Here is a 9,219-nt window from a genome sequence, read left to right as displayed (position 1 = left end):
AGGAGAGGGCTCAGTACACACCCCTGTGGAGCACCAGTGTTCAGTGGGATGGGGGATGAGGTGATGCTGCCCAGTCTGACCACTTGGCGTCAAAACCACCTGTGCTGTCTTTTCCTCCTGCAGATGACACACAGCTTTATACAGGCAGAAAACCAGTTGTTCACCCCAACAGCAGCTGAACACATGGACAGAAACCACATTTAACACCACTGGGGCCTCAAGCACTGGGACATACACATAAGGGGTCTCTTTTCAACTCCTTCATTTCTTGAGCCATACTGCTCAATCATCACCTGATTTTTTAAGTAAATAATTAAGCCATTAGCAGTAATCTGTAGTAATTAGGGTAAGAAATTAGGGTAATTAGGGTAGCCCGTAAGAAATGTTCAATCGCCACATTTAATAAAAATGTTTGTTATGTGCATCAGTCTGCACAGTTTGAAATCCACTCATATTTCAAATCTCATGTCTCCACATGCTGTGGTTATTCTGTGTTCTCTGTGCTTTCTCTCCCCCTTGTCGCTCTGCCTGGGCGGGGCTCACTGCAGGCTCCTGCCTTTGGCCCACGCACCAGGCTCTAATTCTTCAGTTGATTACTCCATGGCTATTTATGGCTGGGGCTTGGATCTTCTCATCGCTGGATGATTGTTTGAGACGCGTTAGTTTCTGTATTTCATGAGTGAGTTTGCCTTTTGAGATTTATCTCTCTTTGTGAATAGTAGTGATGTGACGTTCTGTATCGAGGCTTCAAAGCGTGTGTCGAGTAATTGAGGGGGCGTTTCCGCGATGCGCGTATCGAGGCTTGCTTCATTTATGGGAGGAGCTGAAAATGATGATGTCCGAAGCCTCGCTGCCCGGCTGGACCACGTGACTGGGTCATGAAGTGGTTCGAACTTTGTCGCGAGCTATGACAGCGATATAAACCCCTCAGACAAAATGTAGGTGTTTGATGGAGAGTTGCGGTTAGTGAGAGTTTGGAGAGAGTTTGGAGGTTGAGGAGAGTGAGAAGAGAATGGAGCCAGCTAAGAAGAGGAGGATGTCCTCCCCTGTGTGGGAACATTTTGATCTTATTACTCCCAACAAGGTATGTAAATTTCTACAGAAGATGTATTTTCATAATACTGATGGTGCAATACAATTTATGTTAAGCTGTCTTTACTTTTGTACAAGGTGAAGTGTTTGCTATGTGCCAGGGAGCTGGGATATAACAACAACACCTCATCCATGCTTAGGCACTACAGAGCTTTGCATGAGAATAAGGGGAACACCGACTGTGGAGCAAGACCAGGTGAGCCATCAAATGCAATGATAATATAGCATGCAGTAATGTTACTAAATGATATAACAATATTATACAACTGTAATAAGTTACGTGTGTGATATTTATATTTGTGCTTTGTTTTTGTTGTCTTTCCTCAGGAGATCAATCTCAAATAGATGAAGACCTGGTTAGCATGGTGATTGAGGACTCACAGCCATTTAGCATTGTGGAGGACAAAGGATTTAAAAGATTTGTTAAATCATTAAATCCTAGCTATGTTCTCCCCACTAAAAAGCTCATAAAAGCAGTGAAAATTTAGTTTTTACAGAATAAAATGTGAACAGGCAGGACTGAGGCTCAAAGCCTCAGTGTGTAGCTGTCCATACCTCAACGTTACAAAAGCACAACCACTGTCCACACCCCAACCACACCTCACCTCACAGTAAATGATCATTTCCATTTTAAGCATTTCCAAATGATCATTCTCCATACTGCCAGTATAAATATACACAGTATACTGCCATCACTACAATATACATGTTTTACACACTCCTTTTGTTGTTGACATTTACAGGCTGTGTGCAAAAGGCCACACTCTTCAAATTCATGCCAACTAATATTTTTACGTCCAGTAGGTGTCCTACTAGAGCAAATGAAGCTTCAAGACGCTTTGTGCTGGGGTGAACCAATTGGATGAAAAGCTTCAGTGCTTCATGAAGCTTCATCTGCCCATCACTAGTGAATAGTCTCCCAGAACCTGCTGCCCACTTTCCTGCTTTGGATTGTTGGTGTGTGGATTTATGTGGTGGAGCACATGTGAGAGGACCTTTCCCTTCCCTCCCTGGACCCCTGGATCTTTCCCCCCACATGTATATATTGTGCGCTTGGTGTTGTGTAAATTAACTGTCGTATTGAACTTTGAATTCCAGTCTGTGCCTGAGTCCTCTCCCTACCGGTGACAGACAGGTGACTTACATTATGAACTTTTCCAAACAAAAGTTGTAACTTATCTTGACTTTAGTGAACCTTCTCATAAGTAATAATCCTCTTTCTGTAAAACATCAGAAAACATTGAAAATATCAATATTAGCATTGTGTAATTTATACAGTTCATAATGTCATGAAGGAATTGTCATTTATCTGGGTCATTTGACCCAGTGTTTTGAGTTTTGTGTGTTTTGGTGTCATTTTTGTATTATGGTTTATGTCTTAGGCTCATTAGTAGTCTTTAGTTTTGTCTGTTTTGAGGTTCTTCTGTTCTCTGTTTGGTTCCTTGTCCATTAGGTTCCCCTTGTGTCTCTGTCCTCTGTGTCCCCCTCTGTGCGTTTGTTTTACTTTGATAGTCTCCTGTCTGGTGTGTGTCATGTTCAGTTTACTGGTTTAGTTTCTTGTATTTGACGGTCCAGAAAATATAATATAGTCACTCTACGTCTGACCAGGTATCAGTTATTCAACTTAAACTAAATTTCAGTACTGGCAGGCAAAGTGTTTCCAAGGCAACAAGGTAAAGGAATAATATGATGTAGTCACACCACGTGACAGATAGCGGCACTGTGATTCACAAAGTCTCTTAAACATTTATGCAGGACAGCAGTCTTCTACTACTTTATACTTAAACACTTGCACCTTTAAGGATATATGTGCCTTGCTGCTCTTGTTGTCGTCATCTAACACATTTCTAACAGTCTGTCCTCTCATCATCTTTCACTTTTTCTCATTTCCTCTCTTCACTTTTATCATTATCTGTCACATCTTCTTGATTACTATGTGACAAATCGTCTACAAGCACACAGACCTGTTAACCTGCTTACCAACTGTTTTCCGCCTGTGTGGTGTTAAGGCACACCAGAGGTCAAAGCAGAGTATAAAAGACCAGGTCAATAGAGAAACTGTAACAATCATGAAAATTGTGAAAGTTTAAATGAAGGCACAAAACGCACCTGTTTATGAAACTGTAACATTACAATTACAGTACCTTAGTTGAGTATGCCTAATGGCAGCATGTTAGCATCCAGTACCTGAAATTAGATTTAGGGTACGGATGTCAAATACAGAAATATCATGATATTGCAGGTGTACTGGCTAGTTAAGCCATACATCAAAACATTTGCATCGGCTCACTGACCGTGTTTCATTTTCACTAACAAACAAACCCATGTATTGCCATTTACATTCACTCGTTAACATAAATATCTAATCATCCAGTTGTGTAGCAGCATTCATGCATGTAGACATCAGAAATAGATAGAAAGGTGATTTAAGTGACTTTGAATGTCTGCTCTAAGTATTTCAAAACTTCTGATCTACTGGGATTTCCCCACACAGCCATCTGTAAGGTTCTCACTGGAAAACATCCAGTGAGTGATGGGGGAAAAAAACATGTTGATGATGCCAGACATTAGAGGAGAATTGGTCAAGCTACTTCAAGCTTACAGAAAGCTGAAAGTTATGCAAATAACCACTCACAGAAGAGCATCTCTGATAGCACGACATGAAGATCATGGAAGAATGGAGTGATCCTTGCTAATAACAGGTCAGGTTGTTGGTGGTGTAATGGATATTCAGCAGACTAAGCAACCATGTCACAATATTCAGGTTATATCAGATTGTGTTTTTTTAATAATAGAATGAGTTTTACTCAAATGCCTTCCACAGCAGCTGTGATACAAAATGTTGCAAAATTAAGAAAAATGTTTCCAACACCGTGTTAAATCTCTGCCACAAAGAATTAAGACTGGCAAAAGGGAGGCCAACCCAATACTAGCAATGTGTACCTAATAAAGTAAACATTGCACATCCCCATTTTTTAAATAAACAGTGTATTAGGAATTGTGAGGGTGTTAGTGTGATATTTACTGTGGGTTATAAGTAAAACATGATAAATTAATTTGGGAAGGTTAATAAATGTAAGAAGCTAATTTCATGCAACATTTTGCAGTTTTGCTTCTCCAAGAACACAATATTTTGGCTCAATAAATACAAAAGTATATTTCACTTGAATGCCAAGCCATTAAAGAGAAAATTTGATAACTGTGCATCATCTTCATTTTAGGAACATTAAAAATAAAATATATATGATAAACTTATGATAAATACACAAAAATACACGAAATGATAAAAAATAATAATAAATATTTTACTGGAGATAAACAGCTAATCAAACTTCACTTCAAAGTACCTTTTTAAAAGAAATATTGTATGGAAGTGCTTTTTCACCAACAGACACTTCCACACTCATTTCTTCTGCACTTGAGCGTAGATACACTCTGGGCCATCAGCTGTCTGTGATGGCCTGTCTCTGCTTTGAGTCTTGCACACTTTGACCTGTGAATACACCAAATCCTGCTGCTGTGTGCTCTCCTGCAATCGGTCTAAAGAAGGTCCGGGTCTCTGCTTGGAGAAGTCAATCTCTCCATAATGGATGTCTTCATTTTCTGCTGTTCTGGCTGCTTCTTGGAGAGACAGACTCTGAAATCAAACACACCAAACTTGAGATGTAATGAAGAACTGGGAGAAAACTCTGTTTGACTCAATCAGTGATATAATTTGATACCTTCAGAGTAGCAACTTGATGCTTTGAAAGCAAGTAAAACACAAAAAACAGGACGTTTAATCGCATTTCATGTGAGTGAGGAATCTGCTCCATCTCACCCCATTAGAGCACTTTGTCCTCAGACTGCTGGTTTACTTACTGGGAGGCAGAGTATTCAGCTTTCAGGCCACTCTTCTGTGGAACCAGCTTCCAGTTTGGATGCAGGAGACACACACCCTCTCTACTTTTCTAAGATTTTTAAGATAAGATTTTCTTTTTAATAAAGCCTATAGTTAGGACTGGATCAGTGACCCTGAATCCTCCCTTATTACACTGCAGTTGGTATAGTCTGCTGGATGATTCCCATTATGTTGCTTTTTCACTCACTGTGCGTTTATATGCCACTCTCCATTTAATTATGTTTAATCTCTGGCTCTCTTCCACAGGGTGTCTTTGTCGTGTCTTCCTCCCCTCAACCCAACCAGGTGCAGCAGATGGTGGCCCCTCCCTGAGCCTGGTTCTGCTGGAAGTTTCTTCTGGTTTAAAGGGAGTTTTTCCTTCCTGCTGTCACCAAGTGCTTGCTCATAGGGCCTCATATGATTGTTGGGGTTTTTTGTCTGTTATTGTAGGGTCTTTACCTTACACTATAAAGCTCTTCATGAAGCTGGCTTGGCGTTATATAAAAAAAATTAAACTGAATTGAAAAGACTGCAGTCACTATTGTGCAATCATGTTAAAACCACAATAAAGTTCAGTTTTCCCACCTGTGTCTGATCGGAAGCTCCATGTTTGACTGACTTCAGCCGCCTAAAAGGAACGAGACAACTTTTAGCTTAACTGTAGAAGTAAAAGGGGGGAAAAACAAATATATATATATATATATATGATAGATATATCTAGATATAGATATATCTAGATATATCTATATATCTATATCTATATATATATAAAAATAGTATAGTAAAATTACTTTCCTGAAACGTTCAAGTATGATTGACTCAACCCTGAAGTTTCTTCAGTGCACAAACAATTATCTGACTCATTAACGGACTCATGTTGTGCTATGTTGCCACCTTGTGGCCACCAGCAGGAATGACACAACCCTGAGTAGCTGTCCAACTTTACGTTTGATTTTGATGTCATGTTCACTTAAAATCTACTTCTGCGACCATATAAATGTAAAATGCACACCAAAACATCCTAATTTTGTCTAAGACATTCACCCAAAATGTAACAATTTACAGTATTTAGGCAAAGTATAAGACAATGTTGTAAAATACCTAATACAAACAAATAAACAAAGTGATGAACAAGCTACTCACAATGCTAAAAAAAATTATTAAAATAGGTTAAGAAACAGACACTTACCAAATGATGAAAACCAAACAAATAAGTGTGATGATCCCAAGGATCCCTCCAACAGCAGCCCACCACGTATCAGTTCCTAAAGAAACACATGTTGAGTCTTTCTGCTCGGTATACTCAGTGTTCATTCATATATGTCCAGCCTCCTTATTTTACTTTCCCCTGCTGTTTGCACTTGTACTTTGTGAAGATGTTCAACCGTGATGAACAGCTGACTACCTACATTTTTCTGAAAAGATTTATCCCATTCCTGATTATTTTGATCAATCTGTTATGACTAAAGTTAAACACAATGTTTGGAATTGAGCCTTTTAATCTATCATTCTACATTTACCTGAAATATTAAGATGAATCTCTCCTGATGTCTGATTACCCAGATCATTAGTGGCCACACAGTAATAAACTTCTCCATCTGTTACATTGAAGCTGTAAATCTCTCCTTCAGATACTTTCACAGCTCCATCTCTGCTCTTCTTGAACCAGGTGAAGCTGCTGACTGGAGGTTTGGCTCTGCTGGAGCAGGTCAGGTTCACCCAGCCGCCTGCTAACACCAAACCTGATGGACTGATGGATGCTGAGGTGTCTTTAGGAGAATCTGGAGAAAAAGATTAGCACATATCCCCATTATTCATTATAAACAGAATGATAAATAATGGGGATCCCATCAATCATGATATGTTGACAGGATCCAACAACAAACTCTGATTGTCTTACATGAAACATTGAGAGTTTCTTCTGTCTCTGCTGTCTTGGTGTCTTTTCCTTGGTTCACAGGATATCTGGCAGAGCAGCTGATCTTCTTTCATCATGTGTGTCTGACAGAGTGATGTTCTGCTGGATTTTAGTTGTAAAGCTTCCATCTGTGTTTTTCTCTGTTTTGTTGTGAGAGTCTTGTTGGAGATTCCAGGTGAGTTGAGGAGGGGAGTGTGGACAGGGAGTGAGAGCTGAGCAGGTTATAGTGACAGACTCCTTCTCCTTCAGATCACCTGAGATTGTAATACTGGGCCTCCAAGGAGAATCTGTGGTTTCAAATCACAAACATATTAGAAATGAAGAGCACACTACACTTTATACATGTTTAAATCTTCAAACTTCATCCTGTGATCTCGTTATCCAAAATTCATAGATAATTTTAGAAATCAGATCCTGAGCAGAGCAAACATTATAAATAAGGAAATATAAACACCATTCAGGCTATTAAGACAATAATTGTGACTGTAATATAGTATAACCTCAACAGACATAGACAGAGAAAAAAAATCTAACAATCAAGAACAAAACTACAAAATTATTGTTTGCTTTAACTATGAAAAAGCAAGAATTCGTTACCTCTGACTGTTATTTGAAGAGGATCACAAGAAGCTGTCGCCTTGAATGGTTCACTCTCTACTCTGAAGAAGTATGTGTCTGTGTAGTTTGTGGTTAAATTAGAAAACAGAGTGGTGCAGTCACTCTGACTCAGGTTCCCAGTAATACTCATTGGATAGGTGTTAACTGCTCCACTACTGTTGAAGATCACATTGTTTTGATTACTGCCAAATTGGGATTGATTTTTAATCCACACTCCAAAGGTTTTTCTTGTGCTGATAAATGTCTGTTCGTCTTTGGGTCTGAAGCTACATGGGATTTGCAAACAAGATCCACTCAGTGCTTCCAGCTTCTTTGATGCAGTTATGGAGAGTGCTGCTTGTTTTGTACAGTCTGCCAAAGCACCTGTAAATACATTTTATGGATTAAGTTATTCACACATTAATACTGTACTGTAGTCCCACCAAGATTTAAAACATAATCTTTGATTAAATGATTCAATTACATTGATTTTTGTATCTGTGTGTTTATTACACAATCACAGGTTTTAACAGAGCTCATCTAGAGGTGAATTAGACATAAAGGGTTACTGATTATTTCTTTTTCTTTTGTCATGATTCAGTTTTTAAATTAGACATTAAAAGTGTAGTTGATTTAATATACTTTTTTTCTTTTTTCTTAAGCTGTAGGTGTTACAAGCTGTAGCTTCAGCCACTTCTTCTTCTGTAATCATTTAAATTCTTGTTTTGTAAACAAACCAAAGAGAAATTACCAATTAATGAATTTCAATTTCAAGTTAGGACAATAACAGTTGGAAAAAGTAGCTGCAGGGTCACTTTTTCTTCCAAATAAAATTCACATTTTAAATGATTTCAATATAAGTGAACAAACGGCTCACCTGAAACAAAGAGGAGAACCGATAACATGCCGACTGTCACCATGTTCACAAACTCCTTCCCTGCATTTTAACACACAAACACAAAGACATCTGTTTATCTAATCATTCCACACATGAAGTTTTAAAACAGCCCCGACAAAGTTGTTTCACAGAGAACTTCCCCTATTTAACAACATTTTTTTTTCTTAGCAGTGATCTCTCTGAATCTATAATCACACAGTTCATTTAAAACAACAACACAACTAAGTAAAATTTAATACATATTACATTTAAAATTACTTAATGCGTCTTTCATTTAAGTTAAAGAATAAATAATTATTAGTTTTAGAGAGTAACAGTGAAATGTTTCCTTACCAAGTGAACGAGTGATTTCACAACGAAATGAGGGGGTTTTAGCACAGTTACAGTGAACCATGTAGCCTGACTGCTGTTAAAAAGAAGGAAGTTCAGAAGGAGAACATGCTCTTTAAGAAAGCGTCCTAAGGCCAGCCTGCTTGGTTGCAAAGCTGCTACGGGCATGGCATCACATGATGCTCTGACCGAAGCAGGAAAATAGTCACTTATCTGTCCTTCCTGTTAATATCCTCTGATAAAGAAAGTCAAAGATTACAACATCGTTAAAGTCTCAAAGTACTTACAAACCATCAAAGAGCTTCTTTACTAACTTGAATTATTCTAAGGTTTTGTGCTTTTATATTATATATTTAATAACATGAATGAAATTATATCTGTCATGTTTCACTAAGAGTGGATTCAAAGGGGCAAACCAACTCAGTCGTACAAACACGTGAAAAAGTTGATTTATGGTGAATTAAAGAAGAAAAATGGAAACACTTGGTGAGCAGGTGGAACGGG

General features: G+C 38.4%; 1 pseudogene; it reads right to left on the bottom strand.

Annotated features, from left to right (window-relative positions):
- Nucleotides 1-3,795: 3,795 nt before the first annotated feature.
- On the bottom strand, nt 3,796-8,850 carry LOC106455970 (B-cell receptor CD22-like; annotated as a pseudogene).
- Nucleotides 8,851-9,219: the final 369 nt, after the last annotated feature.

This window comes from Pundamilia nyererei, unplaced genomic scaffold (assembly GCF_000239375.1).
Source record: "Pundamilia nyererei isolate P.nyererei 1_Seehausen unplaced genomic scaffold, PunNye1.0 scaffold00614, whole genome shotgun sequence".
Classification (NCBI taxonomy): Eukaryota; Metazoa; Chordata; class Actinopteri; order Cichliformes; family Cichlidae; genus Pundamilia; species Pundamilia nyererei.
Note: the sequence above shows the minus strand (reverse complement) of the source record. Positions and strands in the feature narration are given on the sequence as shown.